The sequence below is a fragment of the Pongo abelii genome, chromosome 4, assembly GCF_028885655.2.
Source record: "Pongo abelii isolate AG06213 chromosome 4, NHGRI_mPonAbe1-v2.0_pri, whole genome shotgun sequence".
Taxonomy (NCBI): domain Eukaryota; kingdom Metazoa; phylum Chordata; class Mammalia; order Primates; family Hominidae; genus Pongo; species Pongo abelii.
In genome coordinates this window covers 47,039,701-47,053,516 of record NC_071989.2, presented here as the reverse complement: position 1 = coordinate 47,053,516, position 13,816 = coordinate 47,039,701, and positions in this window count along the sequence as shown.

Below are 13,816 nucleotides of genomic sequence, written 5' to 3'. Positions count from 1 at the left end.
ATGTGGAACCAACCCAAATGTCCAACAATGATAGACTGGATTAACAAAAGGTGCACATATACACCATGGAATAGTATGCAGCCATAAAAAATGATGAGTTCATGTCCTTTGTAGGGACATGGATGAAATTGGAAATCATCATTCTCAGTAAACTATCACAAGAACAAAAAACCAAACACCGCATATTCTCACTCATAGGTGGTAATTGAACAATGAGAACACATGGACACAGGTAGGGGAAAATCACACTCTGGGGACTGTTGTGGGGTGGGGGGAGGGGGAAGGGGTAGTTTTAGGAGATATACCTAATGCTAAATGATGAGTTAATGAGTGAACATATCTCTTGAGAGAGCACTTTTGAAATTCTCCTTTCATAGAATCTGCAAGAAGTTATTTGGACTGCTTTGCGGCTGATGGTGGAAAAGGAAATAACTTCCCATAAAACCTACACAGAAGTATTCTTAGAAACTTCTTTGTGATGTGTGCATTCATGTCACAGAGTTGAAACTTTCGTATGATTTAGCAGTTTTGAAACACTCTTATTGTAGGATCTGAAAGTGGATATTTGGAGCGCTCTGAGGCCTATTGTGGAAAAGGAAATATCCTCACATAAAAAATACACAGAAGCATTCTCAGAAACTTCTTTGTTTTGTGTGCATTCATCTCACAGAGTTGAACTTTCTTTTGATTGAGCAGTTTTGAAATAGTCATTTTTTAGAATCTGCAAGTAGATATTTGGAGCCCTTTGCGGCCTATGGTGGAAAAGGAAATATCTTCACATAAAAACTACACAGGAGCATTCTGAGAAACTTCTTTGTGATGTGTGCACTTATCTCCCACAGTTGAATCTTTCTTTAGATTGAGCAGTTTTGAAACAGTCTTTTTCTAGAATCTGCAAGTGGATATTTTGAGCACTTTGAGGCTTATGGTGGAAAAGGAAATATCTTCAATAAAAATTACACAATGCATTCTGAGAAACTACTTTGTGATGTGTGCATTCATCTCACAGAGTTGAACCTATCTTTTAATAGAACAGTTTTGAATCTCTCTTTTTGTAGAATCTGCAAGTGGATATTTGGAGCCCTTTGTGCCCTATGTTGGAAAAGGAAATATCTTCTGATAAAAAGCACACAGAAGCATTCTGAGAATCTTCTTTGTGATGTGTGTAATCAACTCACAGAGTTGAACCTATCTTTTGATAGAGGAGTTTTGAAACTCTGTTTTTGTAGAATCTGCAAGTGGATATTTTGAGCTCTTTGCGGGTTATTGTTGAAAAGGGAATATCTTCATATAAACTACACAGCATATAAAACTACACAGCAGCATTCTCAGAAACTACTCTGTGATGTGTGCATTCATCTCACAGAGTTGAACCTCTCTTTTGATAGAGCAGTTTAGAAACACTCTTTTTGTAGAATCTGGAAGTGGATATTTGGAGTGCTTTGAGGCCTATTGTGGAAAAGGAAATATCTTCACGTAAAAGCTACACAGAAGATTTCTCAGAAACTTCTTTGTTTTGTGTTTGTTCATCTCACAGAGTTGAATCTTTCCTTTGAGCAGTTTCGAAACACTCTTTTTGTAGAATCTGCAAGTGGATACTAGAAGCGCTTTGAGGCCTATTGTGGAAAAGGAAATATCTTCACATAAAAACTACAAAGAAGCATTCTCAGAAACTTCTATGTGTTGTGTGCATTCAACTCGCAGAGTTTAAACTATCTTTTGATAGAGCAGTTTGGAAACTCTCTTTTTTTAGAACCTGCAGGTGGATATTTGGAGTGTTTTGAAACCTATTGTGGAAAATGAAATATCTTTCCATAAAAACTAGACAGAAGCATTCCGAGAAACTTCTTTGTGATGGGTGCATTTAACTCACAGGGTTGAACCTATCTTTTGATAGAGCAGTTTTGAAACTCTCTTTTAGTAGAATGTGCAAGTGGATATTTGGAGCCCTTTGAGGCCTATGGTGGAAAAGGAAATATCTTCACATAAAACTACCCAGAACCATTCTGAGAAACTCCTTTGTGATGTGTGCATCTATCTCCCAGAGTTGAAACTTTCTTTTGATAGAGCCGTTTGGAAACATTCTTTTTGTAGAATCTGCGAGTAGATATTTGGATCGCTTTGAGGCCTATGTTGGAAAAGGAAATATCTTCATTAAAACTACACAGAAATATTCTCAGAAACTTCTTTGTGATGTGTGCATTCATCTCACAGAATTGAACTTATCTTTTGACAGAGCAGTTTTGAAAAACTCTTTTAGTAGATTCTGCAAGTGGATATTTGGAGCCCTTTGCGGCCCATTGTGGAAAAGGAAATATGTTCCCTTAAGAACTACACAGAAGCATTCTGCGAAACTTCTTCGTGATGTGTGCATTCATCTCACAGTGTTGAACATATCTTTTGATAGAGCAGTTTTAAAACTCTCCTTTTGTAGAATCTGCAGGTGGATATAGGGAGCCCTTGGCAGCCTATGATGGAAAAGGAAATATCTTCCCATAAAAGTTACACAGAAGCATTCTGAGAATCTTCATTCTGATGTGTGCATTCATCCCACAGAGGTGAACATTTCATTTGATTGTTTAGTTTTGAAACACTCTTTTTGTAGAATCTGCATGCAGATATTTGGAGCGCTTTGTGGCCTATTGTTGAAAAGGGAATGTGTTCATATAAACTCTACAGAGAAGCATTCTCAGAAACTTCTTTGTGATGTGTGCATTCATCTGACATAATTGAACCTACGTGTTGATAGAGCAGTTTTGAAACTCTCTTTTTGTAAAATCTGCAGGTTTTTATTTGGATCCTTTTATGGCCGATGGTGGAAAAGGAAATATCTTCCCATAAACACTTCACAGAAGCATTCTGTGAAACTTCTTTGTGAAGTGTGCATTCATCTCACAGAGTTGAACATTTCATTTGATTAAGCAATTAGAAACACTCTTTTTGTAGAATCTGCAGGCAGATATTTGGAGCGCTTTGAAGCCTATTGTGGAAAAGGATATATCTTCACATAAAAACTGCAGAGAAGAATTCTCAGAAACGTCCTTGGGATGTGTGCATTCATCTCGCAGAGTTGAACCTCTCTTTTGATGGAGCAGTTTGGAAACATTATTTTCGAAGTATCTGCAAGTGGATATGGAGCCCTTGCACGCTTATTGAGGAAAAGGAAATATCTTCACAAAAAAACTACACAGAATCATTCTGATTAACCACTTTGTGATGTGTGCATTCATCTCACAGAGTTGAAACTTTCTTTTGATTGAGCAGTTTTGAAACACTCTTTTTGTAGAATCTGCAAGTGGATATGTGGGGCGCTTTGAGGCTTATGGTGGAAAAGAAATATCTTCCCTTAATATCTACAAAGAAGCATTCTGACAAACTTCTTTGGGATGTGTGCATTCACATCGCAGAGCTGAACCAATCTTTCGATAGAGCAGTTTGGAAACTGTTTTTGTGGAATCTGCAAGTGGTTATTTGGAGCCCTTGGCGGCCGATTGTTGAAAAGGAAATACCTTCACATAAAAATAACACAGAAGCATTCTGAGAAACTTCTTTGTTTTGTGAGCCTACATCTCAAAGAGCTGAACCTTTCCTTTCATTGAGCAGTTTTGAAACACTCTATTTGTAGAGTCTGCAAGTGGATATTTGGAGCGATTTGAGGCATATGGTGGAAAAGGATATATCTTCCCATAAAAACTACACGGAAGCATTCCGAGCAGCTTCTTTGTGATGTGTGCATTCAACTCTCAGAGTTGAACCTCTCTTTGGATAGAGCTGTTTTGAAACTCTCTTTTTGTACTACCTGCAAGTGGTAATTTGGATTCATTTGTGGCCGATGGTGAAAAAGGAAATATCTTCACATAAAAACTACACAGAAGCATTCTGAGAATCTAATGTGTGATGTGTGCATTCATCTCATAGAGTTGAACCTATCTATTGATAGGGAAGTTTTGAAACTCTCTTTTTGTAGAATCTGCAAGTGGATATTTGGAGCCCTTTGCGCCCTATGGTGGGAAAGGAAATATCTTCAGATAAAAACTACACAAAAGCATTCTGAGAAACTTCCTTGTGATGTGTGCAATCAACTCAAAGGTTTGAACGTATCTTTTGATAGAGCAGTTATGAAACTCTCTTTTTGTAGAATCTGCAAGTGGATATTTGGAGCCTTTTGCGGCCTATCGTGGAAAAGGAAATATCTTCACATAAAAACTACACAGCAGCATTTTCAGAAACTTCTCTGTGATGTGTGCATTCATCCCACAGGGTGGAACTTCTATTTTGATTGAGCAGTTTGCAATTACTCTTTTTGAAGAACCTGCAAGTGAATATTTGGAGCGCTTTAAGGCCTGTTGTAGAAAAGGAAATATCTTCACGTAAAAACTATACAGGCGCATTCTAAGAAACTTCTATGTGATGCTTGCATTCATCTCACAGAATTGAATGTATCTTTTGATGGAGCAGGTTTTAAACTCTCCTTTTGTAGAATCTGCAAGTGGATATTTGGAGCCCTTTGTGTCCTAGAGTGGAAAAGGAAATATCTTCCCATAAAAATTATACAGAAGCATTCTGAGAATCTTCTTTGTGATGTGTGCTTTTATCTCACAGAATTGAACCTTTCTTTGGTAGAGCAGTTAGGAAATACTATTTTAGCAGAATCTCCAAGTGGATATTTGGAGCCCTTGGAGGCCTATTTTGGGAAAGGAAATATCTTCACATAAAAACTACAGAGAAGTATTCTCAGAAACTTCTTTGTGATGTGTGCATTCATCTCACAGAGTTGAACGTTTCTTTTGATTGAGCAGTTTGGAAACTATGTTTTAGAAGAAAATGCAAGTGGATATTTGGAGCCCATGGAGGCCTATTGTGGAAAAGGAAATATCTTCCTATAAAAACTGCACAGAATCATTCTGAGAAACAACTGTGTTATGTACGCTTTCATTTCCCAGCGTTGAACCATTCTTTTGATTGAGTAGTTTTTAAACACTCTTTTTGAAGAATCTGCACATGGATATTTGGGGCGCTTTGAGACCTAAGGTGGAAAAGGAAATATCTTCACATAAAAACTAACCAGAACCATTCTGAGAAACTCTTTGTGATGTTTGCATTCATCTCCCAGAGTTGAACTATGCTTTTGATTGAGTAGTTTTGAAACAACCTTTTTGTAGTATCTGCAAGTGCATATTTGGAGCCCTTTGTGGCCTATGATGGAAAAGGAAATATTTTCCCTTAAGAACTACACAGAAGCATTCTGAGAAACTTCTTTGTGATGTGTGCATTTCATCTCAAAATGTTGAATTTCTCTTTCGATTGAGGAGTTTGGAAACACACTTTTGGTACAATCTGCAATGAATATTTGGAGCGCTTTGAGGCCTCTTGTTGAAAAGGAAATATCTTCACATAAAAACTACACAGAAGCATTCTGAGAAACTTCTTTGTGATGTATGCATAAATCTCACAGTGTTGAACCTATCCTTTGATAGAGCAGTTTTAAAACTCTCCTTTTGTAGAATCTGCAAGTGGATATAAGGAGCCCTTGGCAGCCTATTTTGGAAAAGGAAATAGCTTCCCATAAAAATTGCACAGAAGCATTCTGAGAAACTTCTTTGTGATGTGTGCATTCATCTCACAGAGTTGAACATTTCATTTGATTAAGCAGTTTTCAAACTCTCTTTTTGTAGAATCTGCAGCAGTTATTTGGAGTGCTGTGAAGCCTATTGTGGAAAAGGAAATATCTTCATATAAAAACTAGATAGAAGCATTCTCAGAAACTTGTGTGTGATCTGTGTATTCATTTCACAGAATTGAACCTATGTTTTGATAGAGCAGTTTTGAAACTCTCTTTTTGAAAAATCTGCAAGTTTTTATTTGGAGTCTTTTATGACCGATAGTGGAAAAGGAAATATCTTCCCATAAAAACTTCACAGAAGCATTCTGAGAAACTTCTCTGTGAAGTGTGCATTCATCTCACAGAGTTGAACATTTCATTTGATTGAGCAATTTGAAACACTCTTTATGTAGAATCTGCAAGCAGATATTGGAAGGGCTTTGAAGCCTGCTGTGGAAAATGATCTATCTTCATAGAAAAACTAAAGAGAAGCATTCTCAGAAACATCCTTGGGATGTGTGCATGCATCTTGGAGAGTTGAACTTTGTTTTGATTGAACAGTTTGGAAACACTATTTTAGAAGAATCTGCTAGTGGATATTTGGAGTCATTGCAGGCTTATTGTGGAAAAGGAAATATCTTCACAAAAAAACTACACAGAATCATTCTGATTAACCACTTTGTGATGTGTGCATTCATCTCACAGAGTTGAACCTTTCTTTTGATTGAGCAGTTTTGAAACACTCTTTTTGTAGAATCTGCAAGTGGATATTTGGAGTGCTTTGAGGCATATGGTGGAAAAGGAAATATCTTCACATAAAAACTACACAGAAGTATTCTGAGAAACTTCTTCATGATGTGTGCATTCATCCCACAGAGTTGAACCTTTCTTTTGATTGAGCATTTTGGAAACATTATTTTAGTAGAATCTGCAAATGGTTATTTGGAGACCTTGGAGGCCTATTGTGGAAAAGGAAATATCTTCACATAAAAACTGTACAGAAGCATTCTGAGAAACTTCTTTGTGATGTGTGCATTCATCTCAGAGAATTGAACATTTCACTTGATTGAGCGGTTTTGAAACACTCTTTTTGTAGAATTTGCAAGTGGGTATTTGAAGCACTTTGAGACCTATTTTGGAAAAGGAAATATCTTCATATAAAAACTAACCAGAAGTATGATGAGAAACTTCTTTGTGATGTGTGCATTCAACTTGAAGTGTTGAACCTGCTTTTGATAGAGCAGTTTTGAAACTCTCTTTTTGTAGAATCGGCAAGTGATTATTTGGAGCCTTTGGGGCCAATGGTGGAAAAGGAAATATCTTTCCATAAAAACTTCACAGAAGCATTCTGAGCAACTATTTTGTGATGTGTGCATTCATCTCCCAGAGTTCAACTTTTCATTTGATTCAGCAGTTTTGAAATACTCTTTTTGTAGAATCTGCAAGTGGATATTTGTAGCACTTTGAGGTCTATTGTGGAAAAGGAAGTATATTTACATAAAAACTACACAGAAGCATTCTCAGAAACTTCTTTGTGAGGTATACATTTATCTCCACCGAATTGTACCTTTCTTTTGATTGAGCTGTTTTGAAACATTCTTTTTGTAGAACCTGCAAGTGGATATTTGGAGTGCTTTGAGGCCTATGGTGGAAAAGGAAATATCTTTACATAAAAACTACACAGAAGCATTCTGAGAAACTTCTTTGTGATGTGTGCATTCATCTCACACAGTTGAATCTATCTTTTTATACAGCAGATTTGAAGCTCAGTTTTTGTTGAATCTGCAATTGAAAATTTGGAGCCCTTTGTGGCCTATAGTGGAAAAGGAAATATCTTAACATAAAAACTACACAGAAGCATTCTGAGAAACTTCTTTGTGATGTGTGCATTCAACCTGCTGAATTGAACCTATCGTTTGACAGAGCAGTTTTCAAACTCTCTCTTTGTAGAATCTGCAGTTGGTTATATGTACCCCTTTGTGGCCACTGGTTGAAAAAGTGGTATCTTCCCATAAAAACTACAGAGAACCATTCTGAGATATTCCTTTGTGATGTGTGCATTCATCTCACAGAGTTGAGCATTTCATTTGATTGAGCAGTTTTGAATCACTCTTTTTTTAGAATCTGCAATTGGATATTTGGAGAGATTTGAGGCCTATGGTGGAAAAGGAAATGTCTTCACATAAAAACTACACAGAAGCATTCACAGAAACTTCTTTGTTTTGTGTGCATTCATATCACAGAGTTGAAACTTTCTTTTGTTTGAGCAGTTTTGAAACTCTCTTTTTGTAGAATCTCATTGTGGATATTTGGAGTGCTTTGAGGCCTTTGGTGGAAAAGGAAATATCTTCACATAAAAACTACACAGAAGCATTCTGAGAAACTTCTTTGTAATGTGTGCATTCAACTCGCAGAGTTGAACCTATCTTTGAAAGAGCAGTTTTGAAACTCTCTTTTTGTAGAATCTGCAGGTCGTTATTTGGAGCCCTTTGTGGCCGATGGTGGAAACGAAATATCTTCCCCTTAAAAACTACACAGAAGCATCCTGAGAAACTTCTTCATAATGTGTGCATTCAACTCACAGAGTTGAAGCTATCTTTTGAAAGAGTCGTTTTGAAACTCTCTTTTTGTAGCTACTGAAAGTAGTTATTTTGAGCCCTTTCCTGCTGATAGTGGAAAAGGATTTATCTTCCCACAAAAACTACACAGAAAGATTCTCGGAAACTTCTTTTTCAGGTTTGCATTCATCTCACAGAATTGAACATTTCATTTCACTGAGGACTTATGAAACACGCTTTTTGTGGCATCTGCAAGTGGATATTTGGAATGCTTTGTGGTGTATGTTGGAAAAGGAAATATCTTCACATAAAAATTACACAGAAGGATTCTCAGAAACTTCCTTGTTATGTGTGCATTCATCCCACAGACTTGAACCTTTCTTTTGATTGAGCAGTTTGGAAACACTCTTTTTGTAGGATCTGTAAGTGGATAATTGGATCCCTTTGCTGCCTATGGTGGAAAAGCAAATATCTTCTCTTAAAAACAACTCAGAAACATTCTGAGAAACTACTTACTGAAGTGTGCATTCATCTCACAAAGTTGAAGGTTTGTTTTGATTGAGCAGTTTTGAAGCACTCTTTTTGTGGAATCTGAAAGTGGATAATTGGAGCACTTTGTGGTCTATTGTTGCAAAGGGTCTATCTTCACATAAAAAGTACACAGAAGCATTCTCAGAAACTTCTTTGTTTTGTGTGCATTCATTTCACAGGGTTGAACCTTTGTTTTGATTGAGCAGTTTGAAACACTCTTTTTGTAGAATCTGCAAGTGGTTATTTGGATCGCTTTGAGGCTTATTGTGGAAAAGAAATTATCTTCACATAAAAACTACACAGAAGCATTCTCAGAAACTTCTTTGTGATGTGTGCATTCATCTCACAGAGTTGAAGATTTCTTTTGATTGAGTAGTTTGGAAGCACTCTTTTCGTAGAATCTTCAAGTGGATATTTGGAGCACATGGGGTCTTACAGTGGGAAACGAAATATCTTCACATAAAAACTACATAGAAGCATTCTGAGAAACTTCTTTGTGATGTGTGAATTCATCTCACAGAGTTCAATCTGTCTTTACATAGAGCAGTTTTGAAACTCACTTTTTGTAGAATTTGCAAATGGATATCTGAAGCCCTTGGGAGCCTATTGTGGAAAAGGAAATATCTTCACCTAAAAACTATACAGAAGCATTCTGAGAAACTTATTTGTGATGTGTGCATTCATATCACAGGGTTGAGCATATCTTCTCATAGAGCTGTTTTGAAACTCTCTTTTTATAGAATCTGCAAGTGGATATTTGGAGCCCTATGTGGCCTGTTGTGGAAAAGGAAATAACTTCAAATAAATGGTACTCGGATGCATTCTCAGAAACTTCTTTGCAATGTGTGCATTCATCTCATGGAGTTGAACCTCTCATTTCATCAAGCAGTTTGGAAACACTCTTTGTAGAGTCTGCAAATGGATATTTGGATAGTTTTGATGGCTATTGTGGAAAAGGAAATATCTTCCATAAAAACTAAACAGAAGCATTGTGAGAAACTTCTTTGTGATGCATGCATTTATCTCGAAGAGTTGTACCTATCTTCTGATAGATTAATTCTGAAACTCTCTTTTTGTAGAATCTGCAAGTGGTTATTTCGATCCCTTGGTGACCAAGGGCGGAAATGGAAAATCTTCCCATAAAAACTAAACAGAAGCATTCTGAGAAACTTCTTTGATTTGTGACATTCATCTGACAGAGTTGAACATTTTTTTTGATTGAGCTGTTTTGAAACTCACTTTTTGCAGAGTCTGCAAGTGGATATTTGGAGCCCTTTAAGGCCTATGGTGGAAAAGGAAATATCTTCACATAAAAACAACACAGAAGTATACTGAGAAACTTCTTTGTGATGTGTGCATTCATCTCACAGAGTTGAATATTTCTTTTGATTGTGCAGTATGGAAACTCTCTTTTAGTAGAATCTGCAAGTCGATATTAGGAGCCCTTGAGGGTCTATTGTGGAAATGGAATTATCCTCACATAAAAACTACACAGAAGTATTCTGAGAATCTTCTTTGTGATTTGTGCATTCAACTTGCAGAGTTGAACCCAGCTTTTAATACAGCAGTTTTAAAACTCTCATTTTGTAGGATCTGCAAGTGGTTATTTTGTGACATTCATGGCCGATAGTGGAAAAGTATATATCTTCCCATAAAAACTACACAGAAGCATTCTTTGTGATGTGTGCATTCATCTCACAGAGTTGAAACTTTCTTTTGATTCAGCAGTATTGAAACACTCTTTTTGTAAAATCTGCAAGTGGATATTGGGAGCGTTTTGAGGCCTATGGTGGAAAAGGAAATATCTTCACATAAAAACTACACAGAATCACTCTGAGAAACTTCTTTGCTTTGTGTGCACTCGTCTCACAGAGTTGAATTTTTATTTTGATTGAGCAGTTTTGAAACTCTCTTTTTGTAGAATCTGCAAGTGGATATTTGGACCACTAAGCGGCCTAAGGTGGAAACGGATATATCTTCACATAAAAACTACACAGAAGCCTTCTGAGGAATTGCTGTTTAATGTGTGCATTCATCTCGCAGAGTGGAACCTTTCTTTTGATTGAGCACTTTTGAAACACTCATTTCGTAGAGTCTGCAGCTTTATATTTAGAGAGCTTTGAGGCCTTTGGTGGAAAAGGAAATATCCTCACATAGAAAATACACTGAAGAATTCTGAGAACTTCCTTGTCATGTGTGCATTCAACTCGCAAAGTTTAACCTGTCTTTTGAGAGAGCAGCTTTGAAACTCTCTTTTTGTAGAATCTGCAAGTGGATATTTTGAGCATTTTGCGTCGTATGTTGGAAAAGGAGATATCTTTACATAAAAACTACACAGAAGCATTCTGGAAACTTCTTTGTAATGTGTGCATTCATCACACACATTTCAGCCTTTCTTTTCATTGAACCATTTTGAAACACTCTTTTCGTAGAATCTGCAATTGTATATTTGTAGCTCTTTGAAGCCTGTGGTGGAAATTTAAATATCTACACATGAAAAGTTCACAGAAGCATTCTGAGAAACTTCTTTGTGATGTCAGCATTCAACTGGCAGAAATAAACATTTTTTTTATAGAGAAGTTTAGAAACTCTTTTTGTAGAATCTGCAAATGCTTATTTGGAGTCCTCTGTAGCCGATGTTGGAAAAGGAAATATCTTCCCATAAAAATTACAGAGTAGGATTCTGAGAAACTTCTTTGTGATGTGTGTATTCATCTCACAGAATTGAGCATTTCACTTGATTCAGCAGTTTTGAAACACACTTTCTGGAGAATCTGCAAGGGGACATTTGCAGCCCTTGGAGGCCTATTGTGGAAAAGGGAATATCTTCACATAAATACTACACAGAAGCATTCTCAGAACTTCTCTTTGACGTTTGCATTCAAACAACAGTGTTGAATCTTTCTTTTCATTGAGTACTTTTGAAACACTCTCTTTGTAGAATTTCCAAACTTTATATTTGGAGCACTTTGTGGCCTATTGTGGAAAAGGAAATATCTTCAAAAAACATTGCACAGAAGCATTCTGAAAAACTTCCTTGTGATGCGTGCATTCAACAGGCAGATTTGAACCTATCTTTTGATAGAGCAGTTTTGAAACTCTCTTTTGCGGAATCTGCAAGTAGTTATTTGGAGCACATTTTGGCCGATGGTGGAAAATGAAATAACTTCACATAAAACCTACACAGAAGCATTATGTGAAACTTCTTTGTGATGTGTGTATTCATCTCACAGAGTTTACCTATCTTTTGAAAGAGCAGTTTTGAAACTCTCTCTTTGTAGAATCTGCAAGTGGTTATTTGGAACCCTTTGTGGACGATGCTGGAAATGGATATATCTTCCCATAAAAACTACACTGAAGTATTCTGAGAAATTTATCTGTGATATGTGCATTCATCTCACGGATTTGCACGTCTCTTTTGATTGAGTAGTTGGGAAACACTCTTTTTGTAGAATCTGCAAGTGGATATTTGGAGCTCTTTGAGACATATTGTGGAAAAGGAAATATCTTCACATAAAAACTACACAGAAGCATTCCGATAAATACTTTGCGATGTCTACATTCATCTCACAGAGTTGAAATTTACCTTTGATTCAGCAGTTTTGAAAAACTCCTTTTGTAGAATCTGGAATTGGATATTTGGGTCCCTGTGAGTCCTATTGTGGAAAAGGAAATATCTTCACATAAAAACTACACAGAAGCATTCTGAGAAACTTCTCTGTGATGTGTGCATTCTACTCGTAGAGTTGAACCTATCTTTTGATAGATCAGTTTTGAAACTCTCTTGTTGTAGAATCTGCAAGAGGTTATTTGGACCACTTTGTGGGCGATGGTGGAAAAGGAAATATCTTCACATAAAAACTGCAAAGAAGCATTCTGAGAAACTACTTTGTGATGTGTGCATTCGTCTCACAGAGTTGAACCTTTGTTTTGATTGAGCAGTTTGGAAACACTCTTTTTGTAGAATCTGCAAGTGGATATTTGGAGTGCTTTGATGCCTATTTTGGAAAAGGAAATATCTTGACATAAAAACTACACAGAAGCATTCTCAAAAACTTCTTTGTTTTGTGTGCATTCATCTTGCAAGGTTGAACCTTTCTTCTGATTGAGCATTTTTGAAACAATCTTTTTGAAGAATCGGGAAGTGGTTATTTGGAGCGCCTTGAGGTCAATTGTGGAAAAGGAAATATCTTCACATAAAAACTACACAGAAGTATACTGAGAAATTTCTTTGTGATGTGTGAATTCATCTCACAGAGTTGAACGTTTCTTTTGATTGAGCAGTTTGGAAACTCTCTTTTAGTAGAATCCGCAAGTGGATATTTGGAGTGCTTTGACTCCTATTGTGGAAAAGGAAATATCTTGACACAAAAACCACACAGAGGCATTCTCAGAAACTTCTTTGTTTTGTGTGCATTTATCTCACAGGGTTGAACCTTTCTTCTGATTGAGCATTTTTTAAATAGTCTTTTTGAAGAATCAGGAAGTGGTCATTTGGAGCACTTTGAGGCCAATTGTGGAAAAGGAAATATCTTCACATAAAAACTACACAGAAGTATACTGAGAAATTTCTTTGTGTTGTGTGTATTCATCTCAAAGAGTTGAACGTTTCTTTTGATTGAGCAGTTTGGAAATTCTCTTTTAGTAGAATCTGCAAGTGGATATTTGGAGTGCTTTGACGCCTATTGTGGAAAAGGAAATATCTTGACATAAAAACTACACAGAAGCATTCTCAGAAACTTCTTTGTTTTGTGTGCATTCATCTAGCAGAGTGGAACCTTTCTTCTGATTGAGTAGTTTTAAAACAATCTTTCTGGAGAAACTGTATGTGGATATTGGCAGCCCTTGGAGGCCTATTGTGGAAAAGGGAATATCTTCACATAAAAACTACACAGAAGTATTCTCAGAACGTTGTAATGTTTGCTTTCATACTACTGTGTTGAATCTTTCTTTTGATTGAATAGTTTTGAAACACTCTTTTTGTAGAATTTCCTCAGGATATTTGGAGTGCTTGGTGGCCTATTGTGGAAAAGGAAATATCTTCAAAAAAACTACACAGAAGCATTCTGAAAAACTTCCTTGTGATATGTGCATTCAACACACAGATTTGAACCTATCTTATGAT